Source organism: Adiantum capillus-veneris, chromosome 30 (genome assembly GCF_014529385.1).
Source record: "Adiantum capillus-veneris isolate H3 chromosome 30, ASM1452938v2, whole genome shotgun sequence".
In the NCBI taxonomy this organism is placed as follows: Eukaryota; Viridiplantae; Streptophyta; class Polypodiopsida; order Polypodiales; family Pteridaceae; genus Adiantum; species Adiantum capillus-veneris.
This window is the reverse complement of record NC_140960.1, coordinates 108,889,641-108,916,713: the sequence shown is the minus strand read 5'-3', so window position 1 is coordinate 108,916,713 and position 27,073 is coordinate 108,889,641.

Genomic DNA, 27,073 nt, shown 5'->3' with positions numbered 1-27,073 from the left:
GATGATAATTTCTATCGCTTTCACTTTGTACGATCTATTAGAATTAATGTATGGATTAGACGTAAAATACACTTTCAACAACGTATAGTGTTTCTCTTTGGCCCAGAAAGGCTCAATGAAATACTTCTATCACCGGATCCCATCATACTACCTCTCATAGACTATAACTTTTCTTTTGACGGAAGCGTAGTTATCTTGCCTATGAACCAAGAGGATTTATATACACAATTAATCCCCATCACTAGACAAAACGTATAAATTATGGTAAGCACAAAACTACAATTCCAAAGAACAATTCGTAGCCTATTTGGTCGGCAAAGATTGAACGCCATTAACTCATCTATTAACCCTTTCATATTACCCATGATACGATATGACCATAGCCTTGATGTTTTCATCTTTGTGTTGTTTTGATATTCTCTTTTGTGTTCTTTCTTGTGTATGAGTGCAAGAGAGAAAGAGTGGGACTTCTTTAATTGCACTTATTTTTAAACCCTAGTCTTCATGGCATCTATGGTTTAACTCCTTGATATAGTTTTCTGGAGTTCTCTCACAAACTCTCACAGCCAAAAGCCCGGTGCTTTCCTGGTAAGACCGCAAATTTCTCGACAACGTTATCATCTTCTGTAGTAGATTAGCAAGGTCTACTAAGTGCTCGAGAGACTAATCGAATGCAAGCATGATTCATTGCATACACTTAAAAACTTATGAATATTTAAAAGAAATCTTAGAGTCAAAGCAAGAAAAAATTCTTTATAAAATATTTTTTCTCATACTTGGTTCTTACCTTTGACATAAGTCATTGTAAGCATTTACAAGGTTTGTATTATCCTTTAGTTGGATACCTTGCATCCACCTTGCATCTTTGAAATGATAATTTTTAAACTTAATAAGGTATCTTTGGATAGCCTTACCACTTTTTAAAACCTTGTCTTCATGTCATAGGATTCCCTCGAGCTAGAGGATCTCTTCTTGACCTTCAAACTGGGGTGGATCTTTGGCTCTACTGGTTCTTTTGGTGGCTTATCCTTGTAAGGCTACACTAGTCTTGTAATGGGCCACAAAAGTGGCTCATGCCTAGAGTCTAGTATTTTAAGTATAACTTTTGCATATGACTTCTTCATGAGATGTCTTGAGCATCTTGTTAGGACGTGTCTGAGACTCTGAGAGTCGTGTTAGAGTTTTAAATTATAAAAATAAAAATATTACTTTTTAAAAAGAGCCTTTTTTGTGTAAAATTATAATTTACTACTTAACTTGGGCGAGTAGTAAATGTTGTTAGTCTTTATGTAAGCAACATAGAAGTGTGATCGGCTCATTACATACATATTGAGGGATTTTTCAAAGAAGTTTAAGTCTGTTAAAAAAAAAGGTCTACCATTGAGTCAATTTAGTAAAATTATACGTATTTTACCAAATTATTCCTTAGAGATGGGCATGCAAAGACAACTTCAACCCTTGATTTATTTTCTCAACATATTTTATCAACTCATACTATGTGTGGGCCATATATCCCCGAGAGAGTTTTTTGTTTAGGCATCTAAATAGCTGTTGACTTATTTTTTTACAAAAGACTCTTAAAGCCACAAAAGTGGCTATTTTTTTACAAGACTACTATATTTTTTCATAATGCTTTTCTACAAAATAATTATGAATGAGCCAAGTGCTAGGTAACCTTAACTTGTAAGCCAATTCATTAATTGGCTTTAGGATCTGGAATGGGACATAATATATTTTTGCTAGCTTAGCATAATATTTTTGATGACCCATTGGGCATCCTTGTGTCCCCTTGTCCGTTGTATGGTTTAGGCGTGCTTTGGGAAACTTAAGCAATACCCAAAATTTACTTAGTTAAAGGATGGAAGAAGGGAAAGGATTTGTCGTCTCCTTGTTGAAGGAATGTGAAAAAAGAAGGGATTTGCACATTCCACAGAGGCAGTCTCATACATACATAGCTTGTGCTCTCCTCGTTTACCCCTACCCTCACTTGGCAAAAATCTCAAAAGGGAATTCTTGTTACATGTACCAATCAAAAGTGAAGGCTTAAAGAGCAACTTTATGCATGTACTAGAACTTGTCTACCACCCTCCTTGCTATTCTTGAGAGAACAACCCCCCCCCCCCCCCCCCCCGGGCCCCACCCACCCATCTCCCTCTTGGACTTTTCTTTAGCTAGGGAATACATGTACACACTTGCCTTCAATCCATTAAGCATATGCAAGCTACTTGGGACATGTGGCCTAGCCAATATTGGTAAAGAAGGACTAGAGTCAACTTTATAAAAATGTTGGGGCTGATCTAACCTTAGACTTTTAAAATTTCCTTGCATTAAGTTAAAACCATAGTCTTATCTTTAATTTACCGAGCTCATGTGCAAGACCTTTGTACTATCCTTTGGAGGCTTTATGAAATTGACCCAAGCTAGAGCCTACCTACTAATTTAGAATCGGCTAAATTGTAAACGTTAAGCTCACCCTCGGGCTTTAAAGTTTCACCTCGTGTGTAAAACCTTAGCATAGTGCTTTTGAGGTACCTCGAAGCTGGTCCCAAAACCTGCGGGAACTTATTTAGACTTGACTCTGGTAAGTTTTAAATTTATCTTTAAGCTTCCCAGTTTCATACTTGGATTCCAATGAGTAAATTTAATTACTTAAAATTTACACAGTTAGTTTTTATTTTTTAGCTCCTACAAGTGCTCTAATTATCCCCCTTTGTCTTGTACATTTGCTCAAGGTTACTTGGGATACACTTATCATGCCTTGACATGTATCTTTGACTTGGGATAATTAAATAGAAATTATCCTTGCTCTTTTATAGAATTTTTTCCTTTTCTCCCAAGCCTTAGACCGAGCTAGGTCTATAAGCACTTTAATCAATTTCTCTTGTTCTTTTTTATTTTCCTCATACTTAAGTGGCCAAATTAAGACGGAAAATACTTTTAAAAGGTTAGAAATTAGTTTATATGACTTTATCTCTCCCTTGAAATCATAGTCATCCTCGATTATGGAGTAGGGAAAATAAAGCCATAAATAGTCCTTTTACTTTGGGTAGAGGATCCCTGTTTACCCATCGATATCCTTCCATAGTGCTGACTTATTTTACTATTGGTGCTTAGAAGACTTAGTTGTTGCAAGTATGACTTTAATTAGCCGTTATCATCTTCTATGGTGCTTAGGATACTAACCTACCGTACATATGATTCATCGTATGCATACACTTAAAAACTTATGAGTATTTAAAAGAAATCTTAGAGTTAAAACAAGACAAGACAATTTATAAAATAATTTTGCTCATTCCTGGTTCTTACGTTTGATATGAGTCATTGTAATCATTTACAAGGTTTGCATTATCCTTTAATTGGATGCCTTGCATCTTTGAATGGATATTTCTTTAAGCTTAATAAGATATTGTCGAATAGTCTTATCACTTTTTAAAACCTTGTCTTTACGTCGTAGGATGCTCTCGGGTTGCAAGATCTGTTCTTGACCTTCAAATTGGGGTGGATCTTTGGCTATTGGTTCTTTGGGTGGCTCACCATTGTAAGGCTTTAAAAGGGTTATATAAAAAGCGTTATGAATGAGTCAAGTGCTCGGTAGCTGTAACTTGTAAACCAATTCATTAATTGGCTTGAGGATCTCGAATGGGCCATAATATCTATTTGCTAACTTAGCATAATATCTTTGATGACATGTTGGGCGTCCTAATGTCCCCTTGTATGTTATATGGCTTAGGCGTGCTTTGGGAAACTTTAAGAAATACCCAATCATTCTCTTTGAAGGTTAAGGCTCTTCCATGCTTATTAGTAGTGGCCTTTTGCTTCTTTTGTGTGATGGGTATAGTTTACTTAGTTTTATTAAAAGATTCTTTAAAGTCTCTATTGTACTCATCAACAACAAAGATCTTCCTTAGTGTCTTGACTATCAATGGGAGCTTGGGTCTTCCCTCAATCACCTTGAAGGGTGCCTTTCCTATATAAGTATGGATAGTGTTATTATATGCATACTCTACTAAGGGTAGATACTTTTTCCATTGATCTCTTTGATCTAGTTCTGTAGCATAGGCTTTGAGTAGATCAATAACAATTGAATTTACTATCTCGTTTTGGCCATCTTCTTGTGGGTGATAGGTAGAGGAGAAATTCAACTTAGTACCCAAATTCTCAAGAGACCTTTCCAAAAATTATTAGTCATTCTTAGATACTATGGATGTAGGTAAGCTATGATACTTAAAGACCTATGATATGAAGACGGTTTCTATATGATGTGCTTCAATGGACTTTTGATCTGTATAAAGTGGGATTGTTTACTAAATTGTTCTACTAATATCCATATCTTAGTATTCCCATGAATAGATCTTGGCAATCCAAAGATAAAATCCTTGGACATACTCTCCCATGGGGAATCAAGTTTAGGCAATGGCTAAAGAAAGTTGGATTGCTTTCCTCTATCATTCTTTGTCTTTTGACATACAATGCATTTGGCAACATAATTCAGTATGTCTACCTTCATTTGGCAACATAATCTCATATGTTGCCTCCATTGTTGGCCAATAAAAGTACATTTCTAGTCCCTTACTAGTATTTTGAATCCCTCTATGTCCTGCGTAAGGGATGGCATGAGATACATACATAAATCATTCACATAAGCTATATGTTATGCATAACCTATTTCCATAGAGAAGATACCATCTTGCACATTGTATGGTACCTCTTTCTTCCCTAGTGCAATAGTTTACATTACATCTTTAAAGTTTGAATCTATAGCATAATCATCTATCATAAAAGATAGATCATTGTGAGTAGCTATTGATACATCATTCACCTTTGGTCTTAGTGAAAGAGCATCGGCCACTTGGTTGTGCTTACCAAGCTATGTGAGCAATATGAAAGTTAATCCGTGAAAGAGAATGTTTCCCCACCTCAAATGTTTCTCACTCAATTTAGTTTTTTGTGAGCAAGTACTTAAGACTGGTGATATGTGCACAAAATAAATGGAGTGCCTAGGAGATAATGCCTCCATGCATCTAAGACATGTAAAATAGCCAACAACAGTCCATACATATTTAGTGTTCTTTCTAGTTTATTCATACAATGGACCTTTATGAAGTATAGATAGTATGCCCACATTCTATAAAGCTTCTCAGTTCATGTAGATTCATTGGTATTGGCCATCCTTTTATTACCTCCAACTTGTTAGGGTCCATTTGGATCCCTACCTGGGAGATAATGTGACCTAGATATTGAATCACTTTTAAGAAAAAAATCACTTTTCTTTTGATTAATATAAATCTTTTATTATCTCTCAAGACTTTAAATATTACCCAAAGATGTTGTATTTGTTCCTTAATAAACTTGGAACAGTAGACAATAATGTTGTCCAAGTACACTCCCATGAAGCTTCGAGGTCTAAAGAGCCTCTCCATCATTTGATTAAAGGTGGCTAGTCCATTGGTAAGCCCAAAAGGGAGTATTAAGAATTCATATAGTCCAAGTGTTGTACAAAAGGTCATCTTATGAATACCTTCAAGCACAATCCTTATCTGGTGATAACCGCTTTTGAGATCTATTCTACTAAAGTAGGTAGCCCCCTGTAGCTTATCAAATAGATCCTCTCTCTTGGGAATGTAAAATCTATTCTTCATGGTTATCTAATTAAGTGTCTGATAGTCCACATACATTCTATAAGTACCATCTTTCTTTTGTACTAGTAGAATTGGTGAACAAAATGGAGAAGAACCAGGCCTGACCATCCCTTTTTCCACAAGCTCATTCATTTGCCTCATAATCTCTTCTTGTTGATCCACAATGAGACTCAATAAGGAGGCTTACTAAAAGGTAGAAATTATATGGTATGATCATCTTGTCCTATTTTGGGAGGTCTATGGTATGATCATATTGTCCTATTTTGGGAGGTAGCTCCCTAAGAATGTCATCCTCAAACACATCTTGAAATGCATTTAGAAAACTAGACAATTTTTACTCCTCCTTAGCTTCATTTTTGACCTCATTAGGAATACATGCATCTTCCTTAGACTCTTTGATAAAAACCATGGAACAATAATTTTTTTTCATTTAAAAAAAAAAATCTTGAGTTTGTACAAGTGGTATAGTGTTACCTGCACTATTTACATCAAGTGAAAATTCCTTGCCCTATAGGAAAAGAAGACTTTTCTTTCAAAAAATGTTATAGTGGCAGCCATGCACTCAAACAATGGTTCCCCACAATAACATCTTCAAGCTTGGGTGGAAGATAAAGAAATATTATTTGTCTACATAGCTTTGCACATGCATCCTTAGCTTCCCAATCAATGGAATGACTAAGGCCTCTTGCCCTTTAAAGGCTCCATCTACTTTCACCGCATTCCTCATCTCAAATTCATGGATTCCTAGCTTGGTAGCTAGATCTAAGTTTGTGGGTAGAGCCAGGATCAAAAAGTATGAAAGAATCATGCTCTCTTACTTTTACCCAAGTATAAGAGGGTGGTGCTCCTTTCCAATAGCCTTCCTTGGTAGCTCTAGGAGGGTCATTATGTTCACTTATCTTAGAACATACTTATGAAACAAATCCTTGCTCCCCACACTTGAAGCACTTGTTATCCTTAGGACAACTCTCTACCTATTTAGGTGATTTCTTTTTTCACCTTTGTAGCCTTTATCCTTTGCATTTTCTTTGTTGTTGTTGTTGTTATTATTGGCTTTTAAAGAATTTTACATCATGTTGTTCTTTCCCTTTTTCTCAATTTGTTTCTTATCTTCCATAGTCTTGGGGCCCTTCTTGTTCCTTTTTTGGTAATGAATCCTCGAGGCGACCATCGTGTGATGTATGACCATCAAGATAGTTTTAGGCCATTGTGAGTTGACATACTCACTCATCGCTTCGGATATGTCAATGCAAAATTGTTACTTTTGTTTTGTAAAGTCTATCTTCTTGTAGATAGTGTATTTGAGATGTAATTCCCAAATATTATCTACATATTTTTGAATAGATTCATAAGGTTCCATCTTCCAGCTTTGCCATTCCATGAGGAATTTATCTTTGACATCGCTCGCAAGGAATTGTTTCATAATAGCAATCTTCAAGACCTTTCATGTCTTTGGGCCTTCACCTTGGGCACTAGGGTTTCCCACCATTGATGGGCTAACGTTTGGAAATGTATAGAGAAATTTTGTAGCTTTGAGGATTCCAAGAAATCTTCATCTCCTAAAGCCGCGTCAAAAGCCTTTTCTAAGGTGACATTCCCGCTGTCAGACTGACAAAGAATCCCCACTCTCGAGTTTCAAAAGGATGTAATAAAGGTTTCAAGATCCATTCAAAAGGCTTCAACCTTCAAAGAGCTACAACCATTTTAAAAGGCTCATAATTCAAAGTAATGTCAAGAGCTTCAAACATCAAAGGAAAAATTCAAAGGCCTTCCAAGGCAAATTTTCAACCAAGGTTGTCAAAAGATTCACTAAGTAATTTCCCTTCACACATATAAAGTATATGGATTTTTTCCTTTTCGGTCTCCCCCAATTACTCTACTTCAAAATTAAAATTTCTATGGGCAAATACAAGCATGAAATTATATTGATAACACCCAATGCTGTAGAGTTGATATCAATATTTTGTTCTTACATTTATCACATGCTTGATAAGGTAAGTATATTTAGATAGAAAGTTCAACCATCGGAATGACTATGTTTATATGAATAGTTTCTCCCATTCTAGCAGAGTCAATTTTTCCTGTAGCCTAAATGTGACCTATTGTGTATTGCGGAGTTGCTAATTGACTGTTGTCTATCTTGACTGTTTTAACCTAGTCAAATTGATTATTTTCTCAAGATATAGGCCTAACTATAACAAATTTTACAATTGTCACAAGTCTATCTATTTTTTTGTCATACATTAGACCATTTTCCTAATTATTAGGATTGTAATGGGATTGGATTTCATAAGAATTATTTGTCTAGAGCACACCTTAGAAGCTAGCATGAAACAAGAAAGATATAGCAACCATAATAAGTGCAATGGTCCTTAACCGAAACTGGTATGTTTAGTCTTTTATGCGTGGTTATTGTATGAGATTGATACCACTTCCAAAAATGAATCCAATATCTACTGACTACCGTCCAATCCCAAACGAATCTTCATATTTGTATACCTCTTTCAATGTCTGCTCTTTTTTCTTTTACTTTCACAAACTCACTTAGTGGAATTGATGTTGATAGCCGTTTTTTCGGCTCTTTGTAATTGCCACAGTGAGTTACCTCACCCTACCAAAATCACCCAAACACTGTGGCTATCCCTACCATTTCACTGTACATAGGCGTGCGTGAGTCACGGGACTTTTCCCATATCTTCTTAAAAAACCCTCAATTAGCTAGTCATTGGGCTAGTTGAGCCAAAAAAATAAAAAAATATAAAAAATATAAGTATATTATGGCCCATGCGTATGTAAATATTTCTTTGTATATAGGGCCTAAATAAAAGTTTTTTTCATAATTATTTTGGTATTTATTTAAATATTTCTACCTAGGTGTGTGTTATTTATGCTCTGTACATTGCCTCACCATTACCACAATTTTTCTTACCATTTTTCATACTCTTTATTCCATATAGAAATATTTTCATGTAAGTTTCTCTTATATTTGGTGTAACTCCACCCCAACAAAAATCCAAAAAAACTAGTTTTATTTATGTGTATATTTTTTCACAATTGTGATTTTTCCCTTCCTACATCTATTTTGTTTTTTCTCTAAAAAATTAGAACACCAAAAATATTTATCTTTTTATGGTAGCCTCATAATGAGAGAGATTTCTTTTGACCCCTTTATATGTTTTCCACTTATATTATTTATATTTGACATGTACATATTTTTTAGACCCCTCAATATTTGATTTTCTTAGTTGTACTATTCACTTATATCATGATCTCAACAATATCTTCAATTATAGACCTACCAAATAAGGTCAAGGGTAGGTGGCATGCATACATGCACTATGGAGGGCTCACTCTTGGAGGTATTCAAAAGAATCATCCAAAGAAGGACCCCACAAGGACCTTGTGCAGTGGAAAAAAACGGTCGGTTTTGTTGAATTTTTAAAGTTCACTTGCTCTCCAAATTTGAAAAGGTGATACAAACAAAAATTGTAGCTCATAGGCTGAACGTTTGCCTCAAATTTTTTCATATTTTTTTGAGCTACGAGCTGTGAGCTATGATTTTATTAGTGGACCCCAGTTTTCCCATGCTATGCAGCCACACTCTCTCTTCCACTTTATCATTTTCCTCTTTCACACACACTTCTCCACTCATCATCCCCACCTCTCTCACCACTCCTCTCTGCACCCTACTCACCTTCTCCTCAACCTTGAAGAATAAGAGAAACCATGGTGAACTCATACCTCCCACACACAATTCCATTCCAAAATTGACCACCTAGTCTCATTTTTCCTCCTCCAACTTACCCATATCTATCAAAAAAACCACAAAATTCAGCCTCTTCTCTTAAAAGACAGCATCATGGTGGTTGATTACTCAGCTTCAATTACCTTGTCTCTCAAGGAAGGTCAAGAGTGGAGAAAAAATGTACCGTCAAAGCTAGTGGACCGTCAACAAGCGTCAAAATTGGCCCTACTCAAGACACTTGGAGCATCAACCTTGTAAGAAATCCACCTTTTCTTACCTCTTAAGAGTTTTTCTTCCTTATTTGTATCCTACATGGATACTCCCATTGTAAATATCCAATTCCATTTGTAAATTAATACTAACTCTACTAACACTAACCCACTATGAAAAGTCCTATCACCTCCATTTCTCTCCTCTCTCTTTCCCCACCAACTTCTTGATAATTCCAAGCAAAAGAAATTAGATAAATGGCTGAAAATCTAACCCAACCATGGTTAGAGGAGTAACCCTAGCCTTCAAAATTGCTATAAAAGGAGGGTGTGGCTAGCACAAAAGGGGGAAGAAGAAAGAGCACTATGCTATAGCTTGAGAAGCCAAGCTCAACCTCTCTAGAAGGAGCTCTTGAGTGGAAGCTCATTGTCTTATGCATGTGCATGTGTTGTAATAGGGGATTAGCAAGGGAACTCTATGCCATTGTAAGAGAGAGAGCGATCATTCAATTGAGAGTAGGAAATCTATCATTTCTCCTACTAGTGTAAGCCCAACATTTGCTGAATCAAGGAGGGTGGATTTGGACTAAGCTTGGATACTTTGTCTCCCTTCCAACGTGAAGTAATGGACAACAATGATGCGTAAGTGTCTTGGTGTTTTTTGTTAAGTTCTTGATAGCTTGTCTCTGGTGTTGTCATCAATCTAGCCATAAATCCCACATACTGTAAGAGGGCGACAGGGTGGAGAGGACTCCCCTGGCCTTAAGACAGTGATTGGGATGGCTTTTCTTGTGATGTGTTGTGGTGTAATTTACTCAGGCTATGTTGAACAAATACTAATCTCACTTTGATTGGTCATGACAGATTTGTAAGAAGGCATTAGTGCAACAAGCACCCCCTTCCCCCTTCTCTCTCTTTCTTACATATATATATTTATGTTTGCTTGATCATTAACGAGACACTTCAAAGCAGTCCGAGCACCATCTCTCTCTCTCTCTATCGTGTTTTAGTGTGTGAGAGTGTTCCATTGGTGTTAGGGTTAGTGTAAATTCCTTGCTTGTTTGTGGGTTGCTCTAACGATTCTCCTCTTTTGCGTCCTAGTTCGCTCTTAAACTAGGTGGTGCCCCTTGTGTAGTTGGGATTTGGCTGTGGGTTTGTTGTTTTGGTTTGTGTTGTGTTGTGCCCCAGCCCCATTGAGCAGCACGGGAGCCTTGAAGGGTGTCTAGAGGTTGCTCTTCTTGTTGCCCGCCCCGGACCGCCTCAACGTGATACTACACTAGAATATTCTATAACATTTTGGCATAAATTCTATGCTTGTTACATAGTCAAACATCTAGACTAACTTGTAATCTATAGTATTGAGTTTGTTTAGCATAATAACTCTCTCATACAAGACTTTACCACACCCAGATGCTCCTAAATGTATCAACTACTTTCATTGAAAGTGAAAAAAAACATGTGCACACATTTAATTCAAATGGCTTGCTTCCCCGTTTGATTACTATTTGGTTCTTCAAAGAACCTCTAGGTACGTATTTTCTTCATGTATTATATTAATAATATATCTAACAAAAATATCTATCATCAATAATTTAGTTCTCTCTATAGATCTAGATGCCATGTATGTGCACCATCCTATTGCTTATTCTGCTTCCTTCTTTATCTTAACATCTCTAAATTTTGTACTACATCTCACAACATCATTTTACATGACAATCCCCCAAGTTCGATAAATGTCCTTTTTCTTTACTTTCTTTTAAGTGAATCTCTTTGCATATATTTCCATGAGGCTATCCCAAGAAAATTTTGCAACAAGCAAGAATACTCTCGGACACTTTTAGAACACAATGATTTTTTACTTGTCTATATTGTGTTATAAGCTGCAAAATCAATTATATCTAACGTCATGGCTTGTCCTTACATTGATTGGAACATCTGCTGAGATGATTTGTTATGCAATCACTTACATGGGCTCAGGTTATTTGGGATGATTGGCAATGCTCTCACACACTCCAATCCCCCAACCTATTCCAATTTGATATCAAACAAGTAGTAAATATTTTGTCCTTTTATGTCTTGTCTAGTCCATTGGTCACATGCACACAGATTTGCCAATTTAGGCAGTGTGTAAATACTCAACCTGGTGTAGATTCACCGATTTAGACATGATCAATTATCCATGCAAATATATCAATTTAGGCAACACAAGTACAGATTCACCAATTTAGGTAGCACACTAACAAACAACAAATTCACCATTTTCAATAATATTAAGTGTTGATTCGCCAATTCACGGAGCACAAATCTAAATGTAGATTCGTCAGTTTAGACAACATTAGTGCAGATTTGCCGATTTAGGCAACACATCTCATTGTTGTAGATTCATCAATTTAGGCAACACCAATCATAAAACCATACTGCATTGACCGCCCACCATTGTCCTTAGTATGAGTTTGTTACCCGGGTATAAAATGGAGTATATTTGGATTTGGACTTATATTTGGATTTGGTATATGATGATTTCCTTTCACGGCATTGTTTATGGAGTTGGACTTAGAATATTGATTACTGAATCATGAGTGTGATCAATGATATCTAGATACATCAAGGTATGACATATACTGCATATTCTAGTGGTATGGGACACTAGATTTTCCAATATGTAGATGAGAACAGGCATATAAAATCCATTTGTTTAAATTTAAGAATTTTATTTCTAACATATAATTTTAACCATTATATTTGTACAAGTATGATTTGTAGGTTTTTCTCTTAGCAACTGAGGACAGTTGCTAATTGATAATATATGTTTGTTGCAGCTGAGATATGGAAAAAGCTTGCTCTTTGTATAGCCTATGCAAAAGGATATCACATTTATGTACATTTTATATTCAGTGCTCTTTATGAGCTATGATCATTATTATGTCAAACCGGGCAGTTTGTATCCATTTTGAGCATTAAAGAAATTTATAAGTAAATACGCACAAGAGGAAAATTCTCACTCTTGCATAGGGAGAGGTTGCACCCAATGTTTGTGTCTCTATCCTCTCTCCTCTCTTGTCGTGCTGGTGTAGCACTCCGCTCTAGGAGGTGCATCTGCAGGTGCTTTCTCTCGCTCTCACTCTCGCTCTCTGTCTCTCTCTATTCGTGTATAGCTTGATTATGGTGCATATGTTATTTTCCAAGCATGAAAATCTATTGTTTTATACCATCTAGCAGTATACAGAGATTTCCTGTACAAGTACAGTGGTTGTATGTACGCTTGATTGTGGACACTCGTTGAGTGTAGAAAGCGTTACAGGAACCACGATAGCAGGTTCAGCAGATTTGCAGGTTTTTGCAGATTGCAGCTATTTTGTCTTAGTGCTTCAAGATGTCTGACGGTTTCAGTCAGATTGTTACTGAGAAGCTTGAGAAAAATAACTACCCTGCATGGAAGTTCAAAATAACAAATTTCCTAAAAGGAAAAGGTTATTGGGACTATGTAGAAGGAGACCGACACGGAGGATCTCTGCTAGTGATTCTACAGCTGGACTACACTTATAGTGCCAGCCTAGTACGCTTCTAGCGAGTTCACACTTAGTGACCGCATGTACATATGTGCTACTTTTCAGCTTTAGCACTTAGTCATTTTGTACTCTCTTTTCTGTGAAGAAGAAGAAGCAGCTTTCCATCTCTGTGTGCTTTGTGCTTGTCTTGTGTAGCTCTCTTGCATCCTCATTCTTTACACTTATTAATATGATGCTAATGTGCTAGGGATTCAAAAAGAGTATATTGGTTACTTCTAATACAAGGATTAGTCGTTTTCTAGTTGTATCTCTTTCTATAGAAATAGAGAGTCAAATTTTATAGGTCAAGCTAAGGTTAAAATGAATTATCAAATTATACCAAAAATTTATAAAAACCATGCAGAACTACCATGCTTGATTTCTATTTTTGTGATGATGGAATAAATCCTTGTATATTAGTAATCACATATAGTGAAACATTGCCACATTTTTGTACATTGATGCTACATCACAATCAGCAAATGCCTAAAGGATAAGAACTTTTCTATGAGAAAAACCCGTCTTTCTTTCTTGGGATGATTATGAGGTAAGATTATATGTTATAATGAATATGAGATATTCCTTGCTTTTATTACTCATTTTCTTAATCTTAAAAATTATTACTCCTAATATCACTTAATAGTCCCCACCTTGGTTGCTTGCTAGAACTACCCCCACAACCACTTCTACCATTGGCATGCTCATCCTAAATATCCATAAATAGTCACCACCTTTCAATTGTGGGTTTGTTGTATTGCCCAAGTTGTACATTTAAGAGAGAGATGGGAGGGGGGGGGGGGGGGGGGGGGGGGGGGGCAACCATCTTGATATTCTAAGTAATTGAAATATCATGCTAGACTCCCTCCCTCCTAGTCCCTCTTTAAAAATATAAGACAATAAAAATACCACATATAATGTCGGACTTCATGCCAGCGGACCACTCTCCTAGTCCCTCTTAAAAGATAAAAGACAATAAAAATACCACATATAATGTCCGACTGCATGCCAATAGTTTGGAAGCTTTTTGTAAAAGATCCATGTTTCTTTGCTTATCTTGACCCAAAGAAATATCCAAAATGGATCGTTTGTGACTCCCATCAGTGTGTTTGGTTGAAACTCATGATAATTGCTTGTTGATGCTAATTAAGGCACGAAGATACACCCACGCATTGGCACACTAGTATTTTCCATGGGCACGAGAGAAGGGTTTGTTAGGAAATTATGAACATAGCTTTGCATAGACCATAGGGATTGCATCACAACATACATGGACACCTTGATGTAGTAGTGACCTTTTGTGCATTATGGGGTGCCAACGCCTTGCTTACAAACTTGATATTTCTATATTGTCCACCTTGAAAGTTAGCATCAAACTAATCATGCTCACACACAACACTGCCTTGTATTATAGACATCCTTACTTATAATTGTATATAAAAATCAAGTTCACTCAAATTCTTGGTTGATTATTTTATAGACTTATCATCATTGTTAAAGCATTCACTACCAAGCATGGCTTTGGAAAATGACATGAGTGAATACTATAGAGAAGCTAAGCCCTACCAAACAGAAGATAGTTTATATATACCAAAATCATTTTCAAGGGACAATATTCTTTGTCAACACACACAAACTCTTCTTGGTTTTGTTTTATCTTAGTTGCTATTTCCTATCCTGCAAATACAAATTTTCAAAAACAATGTTCCACATATGCATAATTGTTTTAAGGTATGAAAACTTGGCTATTTGAGAATGCTTTAACCCATACTATATACTATCAAGATCTTTCGTTGTTAAAAGGTCAAGTGATACATAAACAAGGTAGATTCTATATGGAACTATAGCATTGGGAGATTTTGTTGAGTAGTTTTCACATTGGTTCTAAATCCTTGATGTTTGAATCATTTAATTCATAACTTCGAGTCCCAAGAATCATTTGGAAGATACTCTCTGATCTCTCTATTTCCATCTCATCCGGAATTCTTGCATGTTTCATGTGTATGTTTATAATGAATTCTACCTTGTTTTGAGGCCTAATTTATCATGGTTTTATGGTTGGAAATAGAAGGAATACTTGTGCCTCCTTCATCTTAATTCTTCATAAAGCTGGGAATAGTTGCACACTATTTTTCGAACTCTATGTTTTTCTCATTACTGAGCTTGAGTAAGCTGATCATTGTACATAAGTGTTATTTAGCTTTAATGGGCTTCAATGTTTGATAATTGATGATATTTTCTACTCATAATTAATTTGATGATATCCTACTTGTGCTTTTTTATCTCATTGATTTTATTTCCTTAGAAAGAAATTCAACTAGTGAGTGATTAGTCCTTGAAATAAAGAAAACCTATGTACACTATTATTATCACTTTACACAGTATGTCTTTCGCAAGAACTCAAGGCCATAAGAAGATAGAAACTGGTTGCTTTCAATGTATAAACCCTTACAAACTAGTTATTAAGTTCCTAGACATTCAAAATCTCCATTTTTTTAGATATGCTTTTGAGATGATCAAGGATATGAGTTGGAAGACACTGAGATTTAGAAAATCCAATTATTCTTGATCTTGAATGCATGTCATTGAAGATTCAATGATGAGCTTTGGTTCTTTCTAGAAATTAGAATTCGAGCAACTAATATTGATCATTCCAAAACATATCAAAAAATTGAATTGAATCTCTCTCAAAATAACCACACCCTCTCCTCCCATTTCTCATTCCTCATCCCCCCCTCCCTTACCCTCCTCAATCTCAGCTACACCAATGCCATCACGAATGATAACCCTCAGCATCAGCTCTCCACTCTTCTCATGATCAGTGAGAGAAACACACAATCTATGCAACACGTATGGCTAGATGGCATGCAGCTTTTTGGCTCATTGCCACACCTTCCCTTCCTTCCTTCCTTCCTTCCTTCCTTCCAAACCGTTCCATCTGCCGGTGGACTCTATACCACCCACCACTAGGTGGTTAACAACATTTTAAAATGCTGGGTCATCCAAGGGTTGGGGGGGGGGGGGGGGGGGGTCCATCACTGTCAAGGGGCTCTTTGGATAGTGTTATCAAATGCAAGGAGTAGTGGGGGAGGTGAGTCACTTAGCTGTCTCAAAAAATGCTAAGGAGTAGTGGAGGAGGTGATTCTCTTAGCGGTGCCAAAAAATGCTACTGGGTGTGTGTCAAAAAACAGGGTGAATGTGATGTTGGCCTTCCTGTTGAAGAGCTCTACCAGTAGCATTTTAAAACTATAACAATAGTGCTCTTTTAGGAAACGAGAGCATGCAGGGGGGGGGGGGGGGGGTTTGACGATGCCGAAGTGCCCAAACCAAGGAGAGAAATGCACAAGAGAGAGGGAGAAAGAGAGAGAGAGAGAGACTTATAAACCAACCAACCTTGGCAATGAATTAGATAAATGATTTACAATTGGGGGTTTGGGTTTTTTATATAGTCACATGACCAAGTTGCCCTAACTAAGATTCAACACATAAGTAAACTAAATATCTAAAGTCAAAATAAATATTGGGATTAGATTGGACTATTCACTTGAGATGCCATAACTTAAAAAGGAGGCTATATATGTAGAGCACACTTGGGATGATCAGCACCCTGTTCTAAAGGAGTGCTTGTTGACTGTACCAAAGTACCGCTATGCCATGAAATGATGGGGGGTGGGAGGACCGTGCATGCGAAGTGGCTCAGGTGGGGAACCTACTGAGGGGATCTCTTCCTCTCATGCGTGCACTAGAGCAAGGTAGGTTCCAAATAATAATAGTGTGTTTGATATTGGGATTTCCCTTATTTGGGGATGAACTTCTTGTTGATGCTAATTAAGGCACGAAGATACACCCACGCATTGGCACACTAGTATTTTCCATGGGCACCAGAGAAGGGTTTGTTACAAGATTATGAACATATCTCTACATAGACCATAGGTATTACATCACAACATACATGGACACCTTGATGTAGTAGCAACCTAGTGTGCATTATGGGGAACCTTACTTACAAACCTCTCTGGTTGTTAAAAGGTCAAGTGATACACAAACGAGGTGGATTCTATGTGGAACTAAAGCATTGCAAGGTTTTGTTGAGTAGTTTTCACATTGGTTCTCAATCCGTGACGTTTCCATAATTATAACTCATAACTTCAACTCCCAATAATCATTTGGAACATACTCTCCGATCCTTCTATTTCCATCTCAACAAGAATTCTTGAATGTTTCATATGTGTGTTTATAGTACATTCTACGTTGTTTTGGGGCCTAATTTATCATGGTTTTATGGTTGGAAATAGAACAATTAATACATGTGCCTCCTTCATCTTAATTCTTCATAAAACTGGGAATAGGTGCACACAAATGTATGCATAGATGCCAATTGTTGACTTAGAAATGTTTTGCATATTCTTTGCTACACATGGAGGAACTATTTGTTAAAGTCACGTCATCAAGGTAAACATATTTGGAATCAAAGTAATGCATGAAGCAATATCACTTACTAGAACTTCTCATTACTAGAACTCTTTGTTTTCCCATAGCTGATCTTGAGAAGACTGATCATTGTACATAAGTGTTATTTAGCTTTGATGGGCTTCTAATGTTTGATAATTGATGAGATTTTCTACTCATAATTAATTTGATGCCATCCTACATGTGCTTTTCTATCTCATTGATTTTGTTTCCTTAGAAAGAAATTCAATTAGTGAGTGATTAATCCTTGAAAGAAAGGAAGCCTATGTACACTATTATTATCACTTCACACATATTGTCTTTAGCAAGAACTCAAGGCCATAAGAAGATAGAAATTGGTTTCTTTTAATGTATAAACCCACACAAACTGGTGATTAAGTCCCTAGACATTCAAAATCTCCATTTTTTGAGATATACTTTTGAGATAATCAAGGCTATGAGTTGGAAGACACTGAGATTTAGAAAATCCAATTATTCTTGCTCTTGAATGCATGTCACTAAAGATTCAAGGATGATCTTTGGTTCTTTCTAGAAATTGGATTTCGAGCAACTAATATTGATCATTCCAAAACATATCAAACAATTGAATTGAAGAATGCCTAGACTTTATTATCGATTTTTTAGGATTCTTTTCTTTGTTATTGCTTTTCATGACCGTTCTAATCCATGAAAAGAATTTCTTCCTTATTAATATGATGCTAATGTGCTAGGGATTCTAAAAGAGTATATTAGTTACTTTTAATACAAGGATTAGTCGTTTGCTAGTTGTATCTCTTTCTATAGAAATAGAGACTCAAAATCTGTATGTCAAGCTAAGGTGAAAATGAATTATCAAATTATACCAAAAATTTCTAAAAACCATGCAGAACTACCATGCTTGATTTCTACTTTTGTGATGACAGACTAAATCCTTGTATTTAGTGATAACATATAGTGAAACATTGCCAAATTTCCTTGCATTGATGATACATCACAATTAGCAAATGCCAAAAGGATAAAACGTTTTCTTTGAGAAAGAACCATCTTTCTTTATTGGGATGATTTTGAGGTAAGATTATATGTTTAGAAAACGTCTAATAACATCTTAAATGATCCAAACTCACAATATAATACTCCTCAACCAAATCATAGTATTCATAGCCATGCCTTGTAGATATGTACCAACACTAGATACAAGCTAATGTTCATGCTACAAACTTCTTCAATTTTTCAAGAAATATTCAATGGATGTTGTTTTGGGAGGACAAATACGATATAGGGAGGACAAATACGATATAAATACATCAACTACCCTTGGATATTGCTAGGGACTTATATACAAGGAGTCTTGGAAGGCTTTGTGGCTCCAAAATATTGTCTATAAAGAACAAGAATCAAGGCATAGAAGTAAATCAACTACCCTTGGATATTGCTAGGGACTTATATACAAGGAGTCTTGGAAGGCTTTGTGGCACCAAAATATTGTCTATAAAGAACAAGAATCAAGGCATAGAAGTAAATCAGTAAAGATGTTAATATGAGAACACCTATTTTTCTATTTGCTAAAGAATATACATCTTAGATTGGGAACCACCTATTTCAAAAAATATTTGATTATGCTGTTAAATATCTCTTAGCTCTCTCCAAAAGGATAAACATTCATTTCGATGTACATCCGCGGTGTGTGTGTGTGTGTGTGTGTGTGTGTGTGTTTCTTTAGAGTATATTTGTTGAAGCTAGCATCTAGAGATCACAACGTTAAGCTTAATATATACAAGGTGGAATATATTAGATTCCAAAGACATGTAGTCATCCTTCAAGCCACGTGTAAACTTGGAAATAGCTACATTTATTGAAGGTATGTAGTCTTTGTCATGTACTTGAATTTTAAAAATTGTGATCAATTTGTTTTCTTTTGCAAGGTAATATTTTTTCTCATATGTGAGCTTGAATAAGGGCATTGCCTATGTGTTTCTAGCTTCAATATTTCACAGCATTGTACCCTTTAAACTTGATGAGTTTTCTTCTTGTGATCTCTTTGCTAAGTCGTAGATTGTAAATCTTATAGATTAGGTTTCAATGCAAAGAAATTTCAATGGAACTGAGTTATTAATTCTTCAAAGAAAGGATGCATATGCACACTATTATTGTCACAGCTTCACATATACATTTTTCATCCAAAAATCAATCCATGATAGTATATGTGAAATATAGGCCATGAAATTTTATGTGTTGATGGTTATCATACATGGACACCTTGATGTAGTAGTCACCTTGTGTGCATTATGGGGAATCTTGCTTACAAACTTGATTTGTCTATATTGGCCACCTTGGAAGTTAGCATCAAACTAATCATGCTCACACACAACACTACCTTGTATTATGGCCATCCTTACATATAATTGTATATAAAAATCAAGCTCACTCAAATTATTGGTTGATTATTCTATAGATCGTATCATCATTGCTAAAGCATTGACTACCAAGCATGCCTTTGAAAACTGACATGAGTAAATACTATAGATAAGGTAAGCCCTATGTAAGGACATAGGTCCTACGGGCAAGGTCATCGGCACGGCCAGATAGTGTGTACGCTAGGGGGAGGCTATAAGATAGCACGATTGGGTGGAGACTAGTACACGCATTACCACCACCCTCGCACTGGTATCCAAGCTGTTTTTGAGAAAGGGGAAAAGTGGGTTGCATGCGCATGCGATGCTGCTTCTCTCCCATGATCTGCAGATAGTGAAGTCTTCATCGTGCATCAAAAAGAAGGCAGGCACAATTTTTTGTGCGCAACCTGCGAAGACCCATAGCGGGCAACCAAGGCAAACTCGATCGGCAACTCTACGGCACTGAGGCTCCAAAGGCTTCCGTTGGCTGTGTCCGTAGGAAGGTCCGCTTAACCCTTGCATGAAGGAGGGTTGAACCCACCCCATGAGGATAAGAGGCCAACACTTTACCATCAAGCTATTGATTCTTGTTGTGTATAACAAGGAAAGGTAGCATACTTGTGTTGAAAAGAAAGCTAGAAGGAAAGGGAAAGCTTCAAACTTCATGGAAGTAGTTTCACCCTTCCTTTTCACTTCTTGGAGGAAGGCAAGTTCTCCTCCAAAAATTCTTTTTTCCTCAAGGAGGTAGCTTCAAAGTGAGCAAAAGCCTTCACAAAAACAACAAGGTTTTGTGAAGAATCAATAAAGGTGTTCTTACGATGAACGACACGTGAAGCGCTACAATTCTTGCAAGGTGAGGTTCGCATGCAACGCAAATTGCGGAGCATAAAAAACACAGACTTCAAGCTTCACAAGGTACAAGTTGACGTTTTTTTTTTCTCTTTACACTAGTGTGTGTGTTTACCATGACTAGTGAGGATATCCCACCTATACACACTTTTAATTTTGAGCATGTAGATCAAAATCAGGGCACCACGGGTGCTGCTGACACTAATATACATGACGATGATGATCTAGGAGATCATGGCCTTGTAGATATGGGGGTGAAAGCATGTTAACCTGTCGCGCTTTTTGTGCTAGTTAGCAGTTTCAAGTTAGCACATCTTTGAAAAGTTGGGCGTCCGGTAAATTTTTTACAAATAATATCAAAATTTGTCGGAGGTTGTACATTTGGATTCCTTGTTTCAAGTGCTTTCTATTGATATATCATATGTCATAGATCTTGGAGATGTAGCTCAAGTTATTGTACTAGTTAGCATATGTCAAAATTGTGCTAGTTAGCATTGTCCGGGACATGAAAAAGCATGGCAGGTTAACATGCTTTCACCCATGTCTACTTTCAAGACTTTGGAAAATTGCCAAAGCGTACTTGAACGCAACCTCTCTGCACTCAATGCAAATGTTACAAATCTTACGGAGCAACTTGTGAAATTTATGAATTCACAAACGGCTCAAGGAGCCACAAGTGGCACGGTTCAAGGAAACCAAGCTCGCACGACTCAAGGAGTCCAAGAGACAAGTGCTTTAAAAGAGACAAGCTCGCACGACTCAAGGAGTCCAAGAGACAAGCTCGCACGACTCAAGGAGTCCAAGAGACAAGTGCTTGTCGTGCTTGAGGTGCTTGTCCTGCTTGAGGTGCTTCATTAAGGTGCTTGAGGTGCTTGACTTACTCCATGCTTGAGGTGCTTGACTTGCCGCTTGATTAAGGTGCTTGAGGTGCCTTGACATGCTTGCCTGAGATGCTTGTGGGAATACCCCCTAGTTCAAGTGCTTTGTCATGCTTGGTGAGTAAGCTGCTTGAACACCTAAAGTCAAAAGCATCCCTACAAGAGGGGGGGCGATCCCTTTTCCTAGGGATTAGATAGAGAACACACACTCACACACACAAGGGAAGCCCCAACTTGAAGAGGCAGCAAGGACACCTGTCAGGTCCCTACCCATGTTACCTTCATGTGTTGCTTGAAGCCTATTGGCTAAGCTTCAAAGGGGTCCAATGATAAATTACTTGAATTATCTAATTGTTTTTGCATTTATCAAGTCCTCTCTCTCAAAGTGGAAAGGGGGACACTTGTCCTAAGCCTACACCTAATGCTAGAAATGGCCCAAGCTTGTGATTGGCTAGGCTTGGCAAGAGCCAATGAGCTTCGATTATGAGCTAGAAGGGGGGGTCTACCTAGCAATTAGGGGGCTTGCTTGAGGGGTATACTCACCCACACACACTCACAAGCACTCTCATTGTGTGCTATGCAAAGTGCAAGAGCTCCCTCTCCAAGCAAGTAGAGGTTGAGAGCCTACACCAACACTCTTGGCTATGGAGTGCAAATCCAACCAAGAGCCATGCTTCAATGCTTAAGCTTGCCATCTCCTTCTTCTTCATTACTATTCTATTATGTATGCTAGCAACAAGAGTATGATAAGTGAGGAACTAATTCTTTCTCCTACGAAATGTTTATTCTTCCTCTTCCCTACCCTCATTCCCTGCTAGCTCTCTCCACCTTTGAAGGTGTTTGAGGTCTTGGGACTGAGGCTTGGGATAGTTAAAGCTTTCTTCAAGTTTATGTTATGTTTGTGATGCATGAAGCTTTCCATCTTCATTGCATCACCTAGGTCACAAGGAACACAAAGACTGTATTGTAACAAGTCTCTCTTAATGGGAGAAATCATAATACAAATGCCTATTGGAGGGGGGACCGGCTCCACATAAATCCGGTCCTCAACTGTTGTCATGTTCTCTAAATTCTCTCTCTTGCAAAAGTATTGATCATGCCAAGTTAACTAATTGCTATGATTATGTTGCCATATTCAAATATGTTCACCCGTTATACTCACAAAGTTATTTCTCAAAAGTACTCTCATTAATTTCCGCTACTCTCAAGTTAAATAGGAAAATTCCATTACATTGGTATCAGAGCATTTGGTTTCTCTTTTCTTGCTTAAGAAGAGAGGTCATTAAGTAGCCTATAAATGGTTGATGTTGTTAATTATAATAGGGTAAGTGGAACTGGGATCTATTATCGGTTTTGTTGAGCCCACTATGTGGGGGATGGTGCACACCTCGGGAGCTTTGGACTTAATAATGGAGTCTTTCTAGACTTGCATATGGCTTTACCATTATTGAGCCATAAGAAGTCCGAAAGGAGCTAACCCTTGGCAACTCTGCTATGTTAGACCTACTCCTCTACTCTCTATAATTAACCACTTTGAGCCGTGGGTGTAGATACTTAAGAGCCGATTTTCAAAGGCTAAGAGGAGTGGCAACTAAGGTTTTGAATTGCCAAAGTATGCACTAAGTACATGCATAAATTTTGTTAACATGGCTGACAATAATCAAGAGAATAGAATGAACATTAATAACTTTAATTTTGCACATGAAGGTGCTAATGATGATGCTCCCATGTTTGTGAATTATCTCGTCACTAGGTTGCAGCAAGCTATGGGCAACCTTGCTTTGCAAGCCGAAGTTACTCAACAACTTCGTGCTTATGGAATTTCCCTTCCTCTCCAAGAGGAGAGAGAGCTTAGGAGGCCTCTTGAAGAGACCCCCAAAAGAAGACTCTCTCCCATTCGAGAGGAGGAATCCAAAGAGCAAGAAAGCAATGAAAGTCTACGTTCCTCTGAAGATGTGGCTCCACGAAGACGGCGGTCTAGACGATCGCCTACTCCTCCCAAGAGGAAAATATCAACACATAGTCCTTCTCCTCATCACTCTGAAAGGCAAGAGAGGAAACAAAGGAAGAAAAGGGCTAGGAAGAGGTCACCCTCTTCTCCTTCTTCTTCACCTTCCTCCTCTTCAGACGAAAGTTATGGCTATTCTCCTAGAGAATACAAGAGGGGAGGACATCGCAAATCATTTCGTGCATGGCAAAGGTCACAAAAGCTAAAGAAGTTCAAGGATGGAGGAAAGAGTATCTCTTTTCTCACCTATGATGGCACCTTCGGTGCTACCGACAAAGTGTTGGCCTTCATCCAGCAATTTGATGCGGCCTTTGGAGATGAGGGCTTCACAGAGTCCTCCAAGCTACGCCATGTAGCTATGCACTTCCAAAAATCAGCTCGTCAATGGTGGGCTAGCCTTCGTGGAAATGGTGAAGCCCCAAAGACATGGAAAACTCTACGAGTTTCCATCATGAAGCAATTCCTTGCAAGCGATGCAAAGGACAAAGTGCTTACCGAATGGAGCAGCTTGAAGCTCCTCTCCCATGAGTCTATCCACAAATATGTAGACAAGTTTTGGTATTTACATCTCAAGGCTACTGTCTTTCAAAAGATAGATTTTGCCGAGCAAAGGCAACAATTTTGTGTGGAATTACCTGAAGAGATGGCCGAATACATCAACTCTCAACGGCCTGCTACTATTACCGAAGTAATCCATCACACTATGGTTGATTCACGCATCAATTTCCATCAAGGGGCTAGACGTAATGTCAAGCCCATGGAAAACAAAGACAAAAATGATGCAAAGGGGAAAACCAATGCTCAAAATAATTCCCAAGTCACTTCCAACAACAACAACAACAACAACAACAATCGGTCCAAGGAGAAGGGAGTTTACAAAGGTAAAACCAAACTCTCTCCTGAAGAGCTTGAAGCTTTTTGCAAGGACCATAAGTGTTTCAAGTGTGGGGAGCAAGGACATGGCTATCGTTCTTGCCCCAAGAAGAATACTCGCAATGAGACTCCTAGGGCTTCCACCATCGAAGCTCCAAAAGAGGATGCTCATTGCAAAGGATCATCACTCTCCTATGCTTGGGGAAAGGTAAGAGAGCATGATGCCTTCATCTTGTTTGACCTTGGCTCTACTCTCAACTTCATATCAATGGAGTTGGCCACCAAGTTGGGCATTCAAGCTTTTGAGATGGGAGATATAGTAGTGGCTGATGCAGCTTTCAAAGGACAACAAGCCTCCGTTACTCCCTTGATTGGGAAGTTGAGGCTTCATGTCCAAAGCTATGTCGACAAAGAACACTTCTTCATCCCTCCTCTCCAACATGAGGATGTTATCCTAGGGGCACCATGGTTTGATCGCATGGCTGCCATCATGAAGTTCCCTGAAAGAAAAATCTACTTCACCTACAGGGGAAAGAACATGTATATAGATGCTAGTGAGCGTGGTCGCACTATTCCAATTGTAAATCCTCTTGCTTTTGATAAGTCAATGAAGAGCTCAGTTTCTGCGTACATGATTTTTGTCAAAGAGTCTCTAAAAGATACTAATGTTTCATCACATGTAAATAATGGGAATCAAGAAGAGTTAGACTTGTCTAATTTTCTAAAAGGATTCCAAGATGTGTTCATCGATGATATCCCTATGGACTTACCTCCAAAACGAGGGGATGATGACCATCGTATTGAGCTCCTTCCTGGAAGCTCACCACCTAACAAGCCTACTTATCGAGTCTCACAAGCTCAACAAGAGGAGATCATGAGGAAAGTACAAGAGCTAGTAGACAAAGGGATGGTGAGGCCTAGTTCCTCTCCCTTTTGTTCCCCAGTCCTTTTAGTGCAAAAGAAAGATGGTACATACCGTATGTGTGTAGACTATCGAGCACTAAACCATATCACTATCAAAAACAAATTTCCCGTACCTCGGGTAGAAGATCTATTTGATAAGCTACAAGGCTCTATCTACTTCAGTAGGATTGACCTTAAGAGTGGCTATCATCAAATAAGGATAGTGGATGAAGATATCTTAAAGACCGCGTTTCGCACAACGTTGGTCTTTATGAATATCTAGTCATGACTTTTGGTTTGACTAACGCACTAGCTACGTTCAATCGTTTGATGGAGAAAATTTTTAGACCATATCGCAAATTCACTGGAGTGTTCTTTGATGATATCATCATCTACTCCAAGTCTTTGGAGGAACATAAGCAACATCTCCAAGTGATTTTTCAAGCATTGAGGGAGAAAAAGCTTTATCTCAACCAAAAGAAAAGCAAATTCTTCCTTCAAGAGATTCAATACCTAGGTCATATTATCTCTAAAAATGGTATCCAAATGGATCCATCAAAGTTAGAGGTAATAAAAGCATGGCCTAACCCAAGAAATCTACATGAGCTAAGAAGCTTTGTTGGTATGTGTGCATACTATAGACGCTTCATAGCAAAATTCTCTCAAGTAGTAGGACCACTACACGACTTAACTAAGAAGAACGTTAAATTTGTATGGGCTGCTAAGGAGAAAAATGCTTTTGAAAATCTCAAAGAGAAGCTTATTTCCCAACCAGTCCTCATGCTTCCGGATCTCTCAAAGCCATTTGAGGTCCAATGTGATGCTTGTGGTGATTGCCTTGGAGCAGTTTTGCTTCAAGAAGGGCATGCCATAGCATATGAGAGCCGAAGGCTCAATATTGATGAACGAGTCTTGGGAATTTATGAGAAAGAGCTTTTAGCTGTTCTACATGCCCTAGACACATGGAAGCACTACCTATTGGGGACTCCATTTATCCTACGAACCGACCACCAAAGTCTCAAGTATTTCATGACACAAACCAAGCTTTCCGACAAACAAATGAGGTGGGAAAATTTTCTTTCGCAATTTAATTTCCATATTGCTCACATAGCTGGTAAGCACAATCAAGTAGCCGATGCACTTTCATGACGACCAAAAGTTAGTGCGGTGTCTATAGCTACTCACAATGATCTATCCTCTATGATAGATGAGTATGCTACTAACCCTGACTTTAGAAACATAATGTCAGCCCTTGCTTTGGGGAAGAAAGAGGAACCATTCACCTTGCAAGATGGTTATCTTCTCCACGGCAATAGGCTATGTGTTACCCATTCCCTTCGTGAGAAAGTTATGTATGAATCCCATGCTCCTCCATATGCGGGGCATAGAGGTATTCAACCTACTCTCCGAGGAGTAGAGATGTACTTCTATTGGCCTACCATGAAAGTGGACATACAAGAGTATGTATCAAAATGTGTAGTATGCCAAAAGACCAAGTATGATAGAGGGAAGCAACCTGGATTACTCCAGCCATTGCCCTTTCCAAATTCACCATGGGAGAGTATATCCATGGATTTCATCT